Here is a 14,667-nt window from a genome sequence, read left to right as displayed (position 1 = left end):
CCCTGTTTTAACTTAACTGTTTCATTAACATGACAATGAACAACAAAATCCCTTCTTGGGAAGAAGGTGTGGATATGTATGTTCAATACATTTGCTAGATATTTTCTAAAGCAATGTTACTGTTACATTAAACATTAACAAATTATTTTATTGGAATATTGGTGTTATGTGATTTTCCACATTATTTTACTGCAGTCATTAATTGACCAAATGAAAGACCCAAAGTTACATTAAAGTGAGCATGACTACAAAAATAAATTTGAGTGCTCACAGTGGTCCAGCAACACCTGTGACGATTTATAAATATAGCCCCACAATGATATTTCAGGGATTATTTTCCTAACCTTACAAAGCTATAACGAGAGACTGTAAAGCAACCAAGCTCAAGCAGCTTTTTGGCATTAATAGCAGATGATCAGAACTAATAAATCCTTGAAATGCAAGCACATATGGGTGTAAGTAAAAATTTGTTTCTAGGAATCTGAATTTGAGGGCCATGGCAAGGCATTGGAATAAATATCTGAATCTCCATTTTCCTTCATTTGCAGACTGTACTTCCCATTGACATTTGTTACTAAACAATAATGATGTTAGAGGGGTAGTGCCATTTATATGTTTTCTTATTTAATCTACACAACTCTGAGAGATAGTGATTGTTATCTCGATGTTACAGAATAGGAGACTTGTGCCCAAAGAGCTGAAGTAATTGACCTAAGAATCTAATGAGGAAGGGCCAGAGCAAAGACATAAGGCCACCCTTTTTCATGCCAATGTCCCCATAATTCCAATATTAGAATCCTACTACTGTATTATTATTGTGGCCTGTGAATCCAGGACTTCACCGAGTTCGGAGAGCTAAATAGGCTGAGAGAGCTACTCCATCATTTGAGAAAGAATCTTACCTGTAAAATGTCAATAATGCCTTTGCCTTGCCAATTCCATGGGATTATCGTGAAGCTCAAAGGAGTAAATGTGTATGTAAATGAGATTTGAGCAGTAGAGATCACCAACAAACAAACTGTTAAATGACATCATTGGTTCATCCCATCAGTTAAATACAGGAGTATTTACTTCGCAAGAGGCAATAAATGATATTCCTTTTCTCTTACGATTTGAAGCAATCTAGAGACAGACATGAGAGCTAGGCAGAAAGAGATCAAACTATGAGTATGAGAAGGTAACAGCATGGAGAACATGGCTTAGATGTGTGGTAACAGTGGAATTCCTAATTGTTCCTGCACTCTAGTTTAGATCTCTGAATAAACAAACAGGGGGAAATTTAAATTTTCAGAGAACTCCCTTACTCTGTAGCCCAGGCTGGAGTGCAGTGGCGCCATCTGGGCTCACTGCAAGCTCCGCCTCCTGGGTTCACGCCATTCTCCTGCCTCAGCCTCCCGAGTAGCTGGGACTACAGGTGCCCACCACCACGCCCGACTAATTTTTTTGTATTTTTAGTAGAAACGGGGTTTCACCGTGTCAGCCAGGATAGTTTCAATCTCCTGACCTCGTGATCCGCCTGCCTCGGCCTCCCGAAGTGCTGGGATTACAGGCGTGAGCCACCACGCCCGACCAGAACTCCCTTACTCTTTATCAGCAACATACTGGCCTGAGGAAAAGAGGTCAGAAAGAAATGGAATCCCTCACATTTAGAACTATTGGACTAGGTGAGCTCCACTTGATACAAAATCACAGACTGAAGGCTCTACTTGCTTTTCCTACAAACTTGCTGGGAAAAATGAGGGATGGGGATAAAAGCATGGAGGGTTTAGGAATAAGCTCTCCTAATGTAAATCAGATTAGTGGATGACAAAAATCTCCCAAATAGTAATCTCAGTCTCAACTGTGTATTTGTTGTGGGATCATAGGCCACTATTTCAGTCTAAATAAAAACAAGTAATGAACACCGAAACTTGACTAAGGCAAGTGATAAGATCATCATGTTTAAAACTGTGAAAAGACTCTGCTTAAGACAAAACTTCCCAGATTGTATTGCATTATTCAGTTTGCCCTTCTAGTTCCTGATCAATTAAATATGTTGGCATTTATTGTGCATCTGCAGTGTACACTCCTTTTAATCGTTCTTCTCCTCTTCCCTAAACAGAATTAAAGAGTGTGTTAGGAATAAAGATAGATGGAAATTTAGCTTTACTGAGAGCCAGTTGGAAAAATTTTGACTGAAAATATCTCAGAATAGTTGTCACTCTGAATTTGGTCTCATTCTTTTCTTCTAGTCTCACTTTCCCAAGCTGCCTCCCACATACACACATTGTCACACAACTTGTGCCCCAAGCATATTATGCTTCCCACAATCACCCAAGAACTCCAAGCTTCTTCACACATGCAACCTTTCGCATTTCTGATTCCCTTTGTCCAACATGCCATAATGTCTCTTTGTTGAACAATGAACTCTTGCTCATTTTTGAAGATTGAGCCTATGAGTTACTACCTCAAGAAAGCTTTCTATGACTCCCAGAGTTCAACCACTGTTCATTTCTCCGTTATAGCACTTACCATGTTCTATGTGTAGCAGGATGTTGTACCTAAGTCAGGCTCTGTGCATTATTAGTGGGTTGATGGACACAATTTGCATATTTTGGATGAGACTTTTAGTTTTTTGGCTAAAGGAGAAGGAAATGTTGTGTTTTTGTTTCACTGGTTATTTCAAGCTCTTGAGAGATAAACAGAAATGGAAAATAATGGAGCATATTTCCCTGCCTAATTCCTTGAATAGGTTGTTGACTTTTTAGAGAGAAGAGTGAAAGTCATGGCTGGAGACTGTTTTTCTGAAAGTCTGTGAGACCCTGGGCATCGATGGCTCTGTTTCAGACACCATATTGATTAAACTCAACTAAGACCAAAGCAGGGGCAATTTTCCTACCCCACTCTGGCACAGAAAAGCAGAGTGGCTTAGGAACAACATCAACAGTAACCACAGTGAAGTTCCCACCAGCAATTTTATAAGAACAGGACCATGTTATTCCTCTCTTCCTGTGGCTTGCTTTATCAATGTGTCTACGATAAAGTCCCTGCAGCTGATATATCAGTTTATGTACTAGAAGAACCATGCACTGGCTATTTCTGGGAATCTTTGGAGATGTTTCAAAGGAGGCAGAACAGTTGAGTGGCCAGGTGGGTGAAAGAGCAGGGCTGGAAATTTGAGGGACACAGAGTTACATATTCTATGGAGCATTAAAAGTTAGCACACAACTGGGTAGCTTTCATTGCCAATGTGATTACTATCATAATTGTTTTCTTGCATATCTCTATATTCTTTTTTTTTTTTTTTTTTTTTTTTTTTTTTTTATTTATTTTTTTTTATTATTATTTTTTTCTTTTATTGTAATGATTATTATTATTATTATTATACTTTAGGTTTTATGGTACATGTGCCCAATGTGCAGTTAGTTACATATGTATACATGTGCCATGCTGGTGCACTGCACCCACCAACTCGTCATCTAGCATTAGGTATATCTCCCAATGTTATCCCTCCCCCCTCCCCCCAACCCACAACAGTCCCTGAAGTGTGATGTTCCCCTTCCTGTGTCCATGTGTTCTCATTGTTCAATTCCCACCTATGAGTGAGAATATGCGTATGCTGTGCACTTCTTCTGTTCAGAAACAATGTCTTGATAACCAAAGTTGTGCACTTCATCCAGTAGGCACTCCATGCATGAGTGTTCAATGAAAAAATGAATGGAAATAGATTAAATCAAAGCACAGAGGTGATCGTTGCTTTGAGCAAGTATTGTTTACAATCACACATACTATTCTTTATGTAGCATGAATCCTTGTAAAGTTACCTAGAATCATGAAACAGCAACACAAAACTGAGAAAGCTGCTAGACTTGAACATCTTACCAAGGCAAAGCAACCCACACTATTCTACATTCATATTTTGTAGGCCACACAATTTTCTCCGCTATTAAATGGCATTTCACCCCCAGAATAAGAGTAGTATAATAGTTAAAAGTGCAGTTTGGAGTAAAATTGCCTGGGTTGAATATTCAGTCTGCTACTCTCAAGCCATGTGACAATGGCTCTCTATATTTCAATTATCTCATTTGTAAAACAGTAAGAATAATAGTACCTACCTTATAGGATTATTATGAGTATTAAATAGTTATAATTAAAGTGTTGATAACAGTTTTGGCACATAGTAAGCATTCATCAAACATTAGCCAGAGTAGATATTGGTTTACTGAATGCTATTTCACTTAGTAAGGTCTTGCCTTGGCCCAAAAGGTAGTGATTTTAGCCACTTACTCAGGTCAGATTTTCTATACCTCAGTTTCATTTTTGTAATATTGAGGCTAGGACTGAATGGACAGATTGAACATTGGCAATAGCGCATGTTAAAAATTTGGGGTAGAAAGGTGTTTTAAAATACCTATTTGTACTGGAGCCACATTTCTTGTTCTGTGGAGGGAAAATAAAAGTCAAATGCTTTTTCAAACTTTATCCTTAGCCTTTTCTCTTTTATTTTAACATTGCCCCAACCACTCATGATTATTGAACTCCTGTGGAGAGCCTGGTTTCCTAGTGATACGTGTACTCACACAGTTGCAAGCCCATAAACTGACCGATCGATAGGTGAGAGCAACTCATTCCAATTTGACCATTACTGAGTCCTAGAGAGTTGCAATTAGAACTCTAACAATTGCTATATGAGAGAACTCCCAAGGAAAAGTTTACAGCAAAGGAGCACAGAGATATTTAGGAAACACGTGGAGTCATAATGAAAAATAAGAATCTGTGTTGAGAAAATGCATATTAAATAAGGAGAACAGTTTCTGCTCACTGGCAATGTGCCCATTTCTTTTGCAGGTAGCATGGGATGCTGTTTTTCCCTTGATGGATCATGTTTTAGTAATTGCAGTGTCAGTCCACTTGAAACACCTTGCTGTGAGTCAGAGATGACTATGAACTCAGCAGAAGTCATGGCGTTCTGAAAAGTCAGGCACAATAAACACAGGTTTTGTAGAAGACTGGGGAGGTGTGGAAGTTAGATTTCAAAGGAGCCCAAATAAGTGTGCTCAGTTTTGCAAGTGAAATTGTTGTCAGTCACTTTTGTGCATTGCCTTTTTCTCTGCAGAACATGAATGCCAAGAGAGATAATCCAAATTCCTATTTTTTGTTAAACTCAGCCTTGTTTGCTGTATTATTGAGACTGCAATTTATCTTCATCAGGCTGTATTTACAGTAGTACCATGTGTTGCAAAATATAGCAGGTTTTTATTATTATTGGTTTTATGATGAGACCATATTGAAAAGGGGCCCTTAAGAAACTTGAACACTTGGAAAGAGATATTTGCCTTTTGCTGCATGACTAGTTTTCTTTCTCTCTAATTTCTCATCATATTACTTCAACATTTTCAAGCCTTCAGTGTTTTGCCATTTCCCTTAGGAAATGTTGTGAAGGTAAAATACAGGAAAAGTTGCAAGATAAAATACAGAGCACCCAGTTAAATTTGAATTTCAAATAAACAATGAATACTTTTTCAGTATAAGTATGCCCCATATATTGCAAGTGTTATATGACACATACTTGTACTAAAAAAATTTTTGTTTTTTATCTCAAATTCAAATTAAACTGGTAATCTTATATTTTTATTTGCTTAATCTGGCAAACCTGCCTTTGGACAAATGTCTTAAATCCATAGCTACATAGAATACAGTGTTTCTCCTGTATACAGTTCCAATTTCATTAAAAGCAACTCACACTCCACCTTTTGTAGTCCAACCATATTCAGCTTAGTTCATTAAATATACAGTCATGTGGCTCACAATGATGTTTCAATAAATGGAAGACCCTATATATGATGGTGGTGCCATAAGATTAAAATAGAGCTGAAAAATTCCTACCACCTAACGGCACCATAGCCATCCTAATGTTATAGAGCAACGCATCACTCATGTGCTTGTGGTGATGCTAGTGTAAATGAACTTACTGCACTGCCAATCATATAAAAGTATAGCGCATGGCACATACAATTATCTTCAGTATATAATACTGGGTAATGATAATAAATGACTATGTTACTTGTTTATGTATTTACTGTACTATACTCTTTATCATTATTTTACTATGATCCTTCTACTTATTAAAAAAAAAGTTAACTGCAAAACAGCCTCAGGCAGGTCCTTCAGGAGGTATTCCAGAAGAAAGTATTATTATCATAGGAGATGACAGCTCCATGTGTGTTATTGTTCCTGATGACCTTCCAGTGGGATAAGATATGGAGGTGGAAGGCAGTGATATTGATGATCCTGACATTGTGTAGGCCTAGACAAATGTGTGTGTTTGTGCCTTAGTTTTTTTTTAAGTTTAAAAAATAAATAAACAATTTTTAAAATAGGAAAAAGCTTATAGAATAAGAATATAAAGAAAAATTATTTTGTACAGCCATACAATGTTTGTATTTTAAGCTTAGTGTTATACAAAAGAGTTAAGAAGTTTAAAAAATTAAAAAGTTTATAAAGTGAAAAGTTACAGTAAGCTAAGGTTAATTTATTGAAGAAAAAAACATTTTAAATAAATTTAGCAAAGTCTAAAGTAAACAGTGTTTACAAAGTCCGCAGTAGTATACATTAAGTAATGTCCTAGGCCTTCACATTCATTTACAGTTCACTCACTGACTTACACAGAGAGATTTCCAGTCCTGCAAGCTCCAGTCATGTATGTGCCCCATACAAGTATACCATTTTTTAAATCTTTTGTACCACAATTTTACTGTACCTTTTCTATGCTTAGCTATGTTGAGATACACAAATACTTCCTAGACTACAGGTTTGTAGTCTAGGAGCAATAAGCTATACTATATAGCATAGGTGTGTAGCAGGCTATACCATGTAGGTTTGTGTAAGTACAGTCTATGATGTTTGCACAAGTACCAAATTGCCCAATGATGCATTTCTCAAAATATATTCCTGTCCTTAGGTGACTCATGATTGTGTTATATGTTCTCTGTGCCATGCCTTTGCAATGCTATCCTCTTAGCCTAGACAATTCCTACTTCCACCACCAACAACCTATTTATTTGCCCAGCGAACTGATATTTGTTCAAATCTTTGAAAGTTTCATTAGGAAGACCAATTTTTTAGTCTTGTCCTAGTTAGGGTTTTAGTAGAATAATAACCCTGCCAGCACTTTGGGAGGCTGAGGTGGGTGGATCACTTGAAGTCAGGAGTTTGAGACCAGCCTGGTCGACATGGTGAAACTCCATCTCTACTAAAAATACAAAAATTAGCTGGGCATGGTGGCCAATGCCTGTAATCCCAGCTACTTGGTTGGGAGGCTGAGGCAGGAGAATCACTTGAACCTGGGAGGTGGAGGTTGCAGTGAGCTAAGATGGCGTCACTGTACACCAGTCTGGGCAACAGAGTGGGACTCCATCTCAAAAACAAACAAACAAAAAAACCCTGTCTTGACCTCTTAAATTTGGATTCAGTTGAGAAATAAGGCATAGAGGACAAACAGAAAGAAATCAAAATTGACTAAAGAATATGATTATAAATTTGCAGCCAGATAGACCTCTACTTTCCTTGAATTTGACCTAATCTCCCAAATTGGAGGCCTTAAGAGGCAAAACAAAAAGTCTGAGTTGAGTGTTTTCTCCCTAACTGATGAGTCAGATAAGTCACTCTTCCTTCCTTGGGGCTGGAGAGAAACTTGGAGGCTTTCTGCTAAAGCTTTCCTTTGAAGGGAGTTGAGTGGAAATTATCTCTGCTCTCCACTCTGACTTTGAAAAATTGGGAATGTGAAATAAGTGCATATCCACCAGACAAAAATCTGGCCACCAGATTTTTATTCTTTTAATAAGATTGTCCATTAGGTCTATGGTCAACTATTGGTGTGGTCAGTTCATTAGTGGGAGGTAAGGATGATCATGCTATTATCTTCATGAAGTCACTTCACCATATAGACCACTGATCTTTTGTGATTCTTCCAGGCAACTGGTGGGCAGGGTAGCTTTGCCCTCTAGAAGACCCCGAAATGGGTCACAATTGAATTAACTTGGAATTCCTTCTGAATCCTGAGTAGAGCATACATTCTTTATTTAATTTTACATCCTGATTTATACCTAGCCATGTTGTCTAGGAATAATCCTAAAAAATGTAAATTTGAATAAAATCATCTATTATGAAGAACATGAGTAAAAAAGGGAGTCCAATGATTACATCTCTTTTTCTAAATGTTAAGACCTAACAAAGTGCAAAATACACTTAGTCATGATCAGTCACTTTCTTATTCTGCTTAATCTTAACACAGAGGCATCCCCAGTTTGAGAACTGTGTGGAGTTGGGATAGGGTAGATAGCCACCTGGGCTATCTTCTGCTAAATAGTATAGTTTCTGCGGCATGTTCACAGTGGAAATAATTCAGACCAAACCCTCTCATAGGCCATGATTTTTCTAATATTTTGACACAAAAGACTGTTATAACATCAACCTCACCTTATAAAATTTAAAAACTCAAGTCAAGTCTGGCCTCTGTAGAAACATTGTTCCCAAAACCCAGTACTCTGTATTATCCAGGTCCATGTAATTGTTAATGGAAATGAGAGCAGATATTCAGTAACTGAGGGAAAGAGGAGACATACAGGGAAATATTGTCTTTGAGTCTGGCCAGGTTGCATGCAGCTCATGTCAGTTACAGGAAGGCTACAGCCCATAAAAATTAAACTAAAGAAAAATCTCCCATAAGCTCAATTGTAGCACTATGTTTGCCATTTAGAGAGAGAAAGTTGGGGGAAGGATGCACTCCTGCAAACCATCTCAACTCTCAGAGAATAGCACTTGAGACATTCCTGCCCTCTTTCAAAGACTTTGGAACTGGACATAAGTGGCAGTTTCAGCCATCAAATCTTATTAGACATGCCTTTTCTTCCCATCTGGCATATGCAAAATCTATTTGCATTTTATTCTAAATTCCTAGCGCTTAGGAGTGGGGGGTTATGTTATATGTTTTGTCTAGTAATATAGACTCCACTCTTTTCTTATGAGCAGGCATTTTTGTCTTGTGCCATAGCAGTCATTGCCACTGCCTCTTGCTATTAAAGTCCTTGACACTTGAAACCTGTCTTCTCCACTTTTGTTTATGCTGGGAAATCACATGCAGTTTCCTGCATTGTAAATGCTATCGGTGCTTCTGAACCCTGAGCTCCCTGGGCCCAGTGAGCACCAAGATGGCTGCCATTTTCCACTTACCTTTCCAGGCTCCCTTCAGAGAAGCAACCCCAGTCTTCTTTCTAAAACCCCAACTGTCTATTTCATTCTTTACATTTCATCATCCTTACCTACCCAGAGATAATACAACTATCATGCTTTTAATACATTTAGATTGTTTTGAATTTTTATTTTGTCTATTGTTACTGTTCTAATAGTCAGAAATAAAAAATAAAAATATTTTATGACAATTTATCCCTCCTTGATTTGCTTGACAAGCTTGACTTCTAAAGGCTGAATATTCTGAATACATTTCTTCTCAGCTCATGGGTTTGCAAAAAATTCATGGAATTGTTTCTCCACATCAATCCAAGAAGAGCCCCCATTCCTTTCAAGATATTAACTAATTGTTACTTAACAGAAATTAACACACTTCTGTGGTCAATACCATAGTATAAGTCTCCAATTTAAAGCCATAGTCAAGGCTTATGTAACCAACAAATCAGAGAGCTAACCTAAGACAACTTGGTAGAGGGGATGATGACCCAGGAGCTTATGGACAACCTAAATGAATCCTAGAATTTAGGTAGGGTATGCTTCCCAGTTAGCCCTGTGCTATGATCAAAGCTACATAAAGAACAGAATGTGGATCTCCTGAACCTACATTCCTTCCCTGTACCTGACACAAACACATCAGTGTTCAGTGATTCTCAATGCACTTAGCTGCCTTTAGAATTTAAAAGTTGTCTATAATCTTTACTTAGAAATTCAGTAAATGCAGGAAAAATGTTGTTCTGCCCACCAAAATGTCAAAAAGCCCGTGTATCGAAGCTCTGCCTATCTTAAGGTGCTGTTCCGGTAGAATGATACTCTTTCCTCTATTATGTGATCCTTTAGTTGTGCCTTCTTAAAAAAAATCCAAGTCAGTCACAAAGATCCCCACAGTCCCAGCTTACAATCTCCCAAGCGTCACCATCCTCAGTCACCAAGGGCAAGGCCCCACAAGGTTAAATTGACTAATTCCCTGCTCTATTTCAATGCCTCCTCAGTTTAAGCCCAAGTTCTCAATTTCTCTATTTGCCAGCGGGTTAATTTGATTCTTAAATGCAAGTTTTTTGCAACTATTTCTTTGATATCTGACAAAGGCATCAAGATGAAGGACTTTAAGAGATATTGATAAATAACATTTATTTTCTCTTCTGGGTTGAGAATTATTGCAAAATAAGGCTGGACGGAGGAATGTAGAAATGTCAGCTCAATTTTAGTTCCATAGAAATGATTAGAAAATATGATTTAGCTCTGATGCTGATGCCTGAATTGAACCAACCCTTCACCATTTCTGGCTTTCTCCCAGCAGCGCCAGAGAGTCTGTGCTGAACTAACCAATTAGAGAAGTGGTGATCATGGTAAACCCTCCCTGGAGGTTTTTTATTCAAAAGAAAGAACCAGGGAGGTTGAGCATGCGCTGCCTGACCCCGCTGCACTGCACCATCCAGTCAGCCATTCCTTTGTTGGGGAAGATGTGAGTGAGCGGGTAGAGAGAAAATAAAAATCAAAGGAGTAGAGAATTAAAGGCCTGGCCCCAATTCCCCTGATAAAGTCAATGTTCCCTGTTATGAAAGTTCTAGCAACTCTATTTCTTATTTTATCTGTCTTCAAAGATATAACGTCCTTGAAGGTAGGGATTCTGTTTGCTTTGTTTGTCCCTATATCCTTGACAACCAGCTGGCACTCAGTAAATATTTGCAGAATGAATAAAAGATGGCATGGGTTCACTAGTGTGGAATTCTGGGAGAAACTTAGGTTGTGGCAACTGGCAATGGTATTACCTGGAGACCCAGATGTAAGACATTCTTTCTGCTCTCTTTCCATAGCACAGGAGAAAATAGCATGACTCTGATATAAGGATATTCACCGTGTCATTGGCCCCTCTGCATCCTATTTCTGGCATTGCAGAGTATCAGTGTATAGCCCCAGGGACCCATCAGTCATTCTCTTCCTATGCAGTGGCAGCAAGATAATATTCTAGTTATCTGTCTCCTGAGACAACTGAGTAGTTCCAAGAAACCTCCTCACAGAGTGACAAGTTAACTGAATATCTTCAATTAGAGAACATTGTATACAATGTTTTTTATTTTATTTTTCTTAAACTCTATTTTTAATGTAAAGCTATAACTCAAAATCTTTCATATTGGTGACCAAATAGTTCAGAAACTAGTTTTTCAATATGTATAAGCGTTATTAAGAGAAATGGTATTGATCACAAACTTCCTTCTTTGCTATAATTCTGTGTGGAAATGATGGCAAGGAGGACATATGGGGAAAAAAAATTGAATCATGAGAGTGCCGTGGAAGATAACTCCTTATATCCTTTCAAAAGACTGGAAGTGAAATCCTCAATGGAAAAAAATTAAGTAGATCCTACATAAAATCGGATGGAGGCCATTCACTCAATCCTATCCATCAGCTGGTATTATATAATCAGTATTCACTGAGGAGTGGGCTTCCTTGGATAATAATTACTGTCAATTATAAAGTACTCACTGTGTATGCCAGACATGGTGCATTATGCTTACTACACAAGATCTCAATCATCCTATATAAGCTATGAATCAGATACTATGATTCTCATTGTAAAGATGAGAAAACAGAGGTTTAAAGAGGTCACCTAAAGAACTCAAGTTTACAAAACCAGTAATTTGCAGCAGGATTAATAACATGGGTCTGTCTCTTTCTGAAGCCCATACTCATTACTGATAAACTACAATTCACCCAAGATACTTCAAAGAGAAAAGTAAGTATAACATATTGGAACTGGCTGTAATTTAGTGTTGAAAGGAGAAAGCCAAAAGATGGGGCACCAAAAGTTTTTAAAGGATTCTATCCTACTTGCCTGGTAGGGGTGAGTTCTAGTGGAAATAAAAAATGTGCAATTGTTAAAGTTTCCTCGGCCATAAGATCCTCAGCAAACAGGCATGGAGGGAGTAGAAGGCTGTACAAAGATGTGGAGCAGAGCATAATATTGAAGGACTTGTGAGGACTGGACTGGATGAAATGACAGCCCAGAGCTCTAAGTAGAAATAGTCCTAAAAAAGCTATCCACCTGTCTCATGTAGCAGATGGCAGAACCGGGGGCTCCTGCTTCAGAATGCAGTCTGGTCCTGTGGGCCATACTTGGTAATCAAGGCACTTTTTAAAAACTTTTAAGTTCAGGGGTACAAGTTCAGGTTTGTTACATAGGTAAATCAATCTACATGTCCATCGGTGATAGGCTAAAGAAAATGTGGTACATATACACCATGGAATACTATGCAACCATAAAGAAGAACAAGATCATGTCATTTGTAGGGACATGGATGGAGCTGAAGGCCATTATCATTAGCAAACTAACACAGGAACAGAAAATCAAATACCACATATGCTCACTTATAAGTAGAAGCTAACTGATGAGAACACATGGACACCCAGAGGGGAACAACACACACTGGGGCCTTTCAGAGGGTGGAGGGGGAATGAGGGAGAGGATCATGAAAAATAATGAATGGGTACTAGGCTTAATACCTGGGTAATAACATAATCTGTGCAACAATCAAGGCATGTTCATAGCAGGGAAGGTTGAGCAGGGCAGCTCATTTGAGAGGTTTTTAAGTTTAAAACACAATGTTTCTGAGATTCCATCATAAGTACTATTTGTTAATAGAGTACATACATATTACATACTAGTAGCACATCTAAACTCCACAAAATAAAACTTGTCCTTCTTTTGAATGGGTGTGTATATATTTATATATATATATATATATATATATACACACACACATATATGTGTGTGTGTATACACATATACATATACATATACATATACATATACATATACATATATTCCTTAGCTCTTGAGAAAGTTTAAAGCACGCAGAACCATACTTGTGTTTTTAAATTTCTTCTGAATTTCTCTTTTAAGCCTAAGTTGCAGTTTAATTACTTTATATTGCCATAAAAGGTAGACTGAATCCAGTCTATGCATTTGACAATAACAGCCTATAAAACTATAGACCAACCAGAGATCTATCCTAAGGAGGCACAATGCTAGCTAAAGCTTAGATTTTTAAAAAATTAAATGTATGGCTTCTGAGAGGACTGCATTTTTTTTCAAAAGAGTCATTTTCAGAACATCAGAATTAAGATAGGCATTAGTATAACCTCTGATCAAATTAAAAAATGCTTTGTACAGTGTCTTGAGAAGTAGTCATATAGATCCTTAAACACTGAAACCCCTGCTGGATAGGGAAATAATCAACTCCTCAAACAGCCATTTTCTTTTGGAGCTGTGCTGATCATTATAAAATTCTTATATCAATTTGAAAGATTCCTTTATAAGTTAGGATAGTGAAACTGGAAAAGGCTTTACAATTCACTTGGCAAAAACTCTTGTTAGAATTAGTTCATCAATTCACTCTACGAAGAAGCACTGTGAATCTGCTATGTGCCCCATATTGTTCTTAGAATGAAGGATATAGCAATGACTACAATAAACAGAGGTCCCTAATCTATGGAGCATATTTCTTTTAAATTAACTTGTTCAAAGTTACACTGAATTGGAGGGAAATGAAACAAACTTTGCATGCGCTATGCTACATACATATGTTGTCTCCTTTATTCAGACTGCCTTCCCTTCCTTCATTCCCCCATCATGTTCTACTAGGCATCAAAACATTGTCGGAGTAACTACTACCATTCCTTCTGAAACTATTCCAATCAATAGAAAAAGAGGGAATCCTCCCTAACTCATTTTGTGAGGCCAGCATCATCCTGATACCAAAGCCGGGCAGAGACACAACCAAAAAAGAGAATTTTAGACCAATATCCTCGATGAACATTGATGCAAAAATCCTCAATAAAATACTGGCAAACCGAATCCAGCAGCACCCCAAAAAGCTTATCCACCATGATCAAGTGGGCTTCATCCTTGAGATGCAAGGCTGGTTCAATATATGCAAATCAATAAATGTAATCCAGCATATAAACAGGACCAAAGACAAAAACCACATGATTATCTCAACAGATGCAGAAAAGGCCTTTGATAAAATTCAACAACCCTTCATGCTAAAAACTCTCAATAAATTAGGTATTGATGGGACGTATCTCAAAATAATAAGAGCTATCTATGACAAACCCACAGCCAATATCATACTGAATGGGCAAAAACTGGAAGCATTCCCTTTGAAAACTGGCACAAGACAGGGATGCCCTCTCTCACCGCTCCTATTCAACATAGTGTTGGAAGTTCTGGCCAGGGCAATTAGGCAGGAGAAGGAAATAAAGGGTATTCAATTAGGAAAAGAGGAAGTCAAATTGTCCCTGTTTGCAGACGACATGATTGTATATCTAGAACACCCCATCGTCTCAGCCCAAAATCTCCTTAAGCTGCTAAGCAACTTCAGCAAAGTCTCAGGATACAAAATCAATGTGCAAAAATCACAAGCATTCTTATACACCAAC

At 37.8% G+C, this 14,667-nt stretch overlaps 1 protein-coding gene and 1 long non-coding RNA gene across 2 annotated transcripts in view; one reads left to right on the top strand and one right to left on the bottom strand.

Moving 5' to 3' along the window:
- LOC129050658 (uncharacterized) overlaps positions 1-1,189 on the bottom strand; it is a 39,751-nt gene extending 38,562 nt beyond the window's left edge. The window contains exon 1 of the long non-coding RNA XR_008514347.1: positions 903-1,189. This is a non-coding gene — a long non-coding RNA (uncharacterized LOC129050658). The remainder of the gene's footprint in view (positions 1-902) is intronic.
- The window catches only part of LRRC7 (leucine rich repeat containing 7), a 1,078,250-nt gene that overhangs the window by 208,436 nt on the left and 855,147 nt on the right, over positions 1-14,667 (top strand). The gene's annotated exons all lie outside the window — the stretch shown is intronic.

Source organism: Pongo abelii, chromosome 1 (assembly GCF_028885655.2).
Source record: "Pongo abelii isolate AG06213 chromosome 1, NHGRI_mPonAbe1-v2.0_pri, whole genome shotgun sequence".
Classification (NCBI taxonomy): Eukaryota; Metazoa; Chordata; class Mammalia; order Primates; family Hominidae; genus Pongo; species Pongo abelii.
This window is presented reverse-complemented; position numbering and strand designations above follow the sequence as displayed.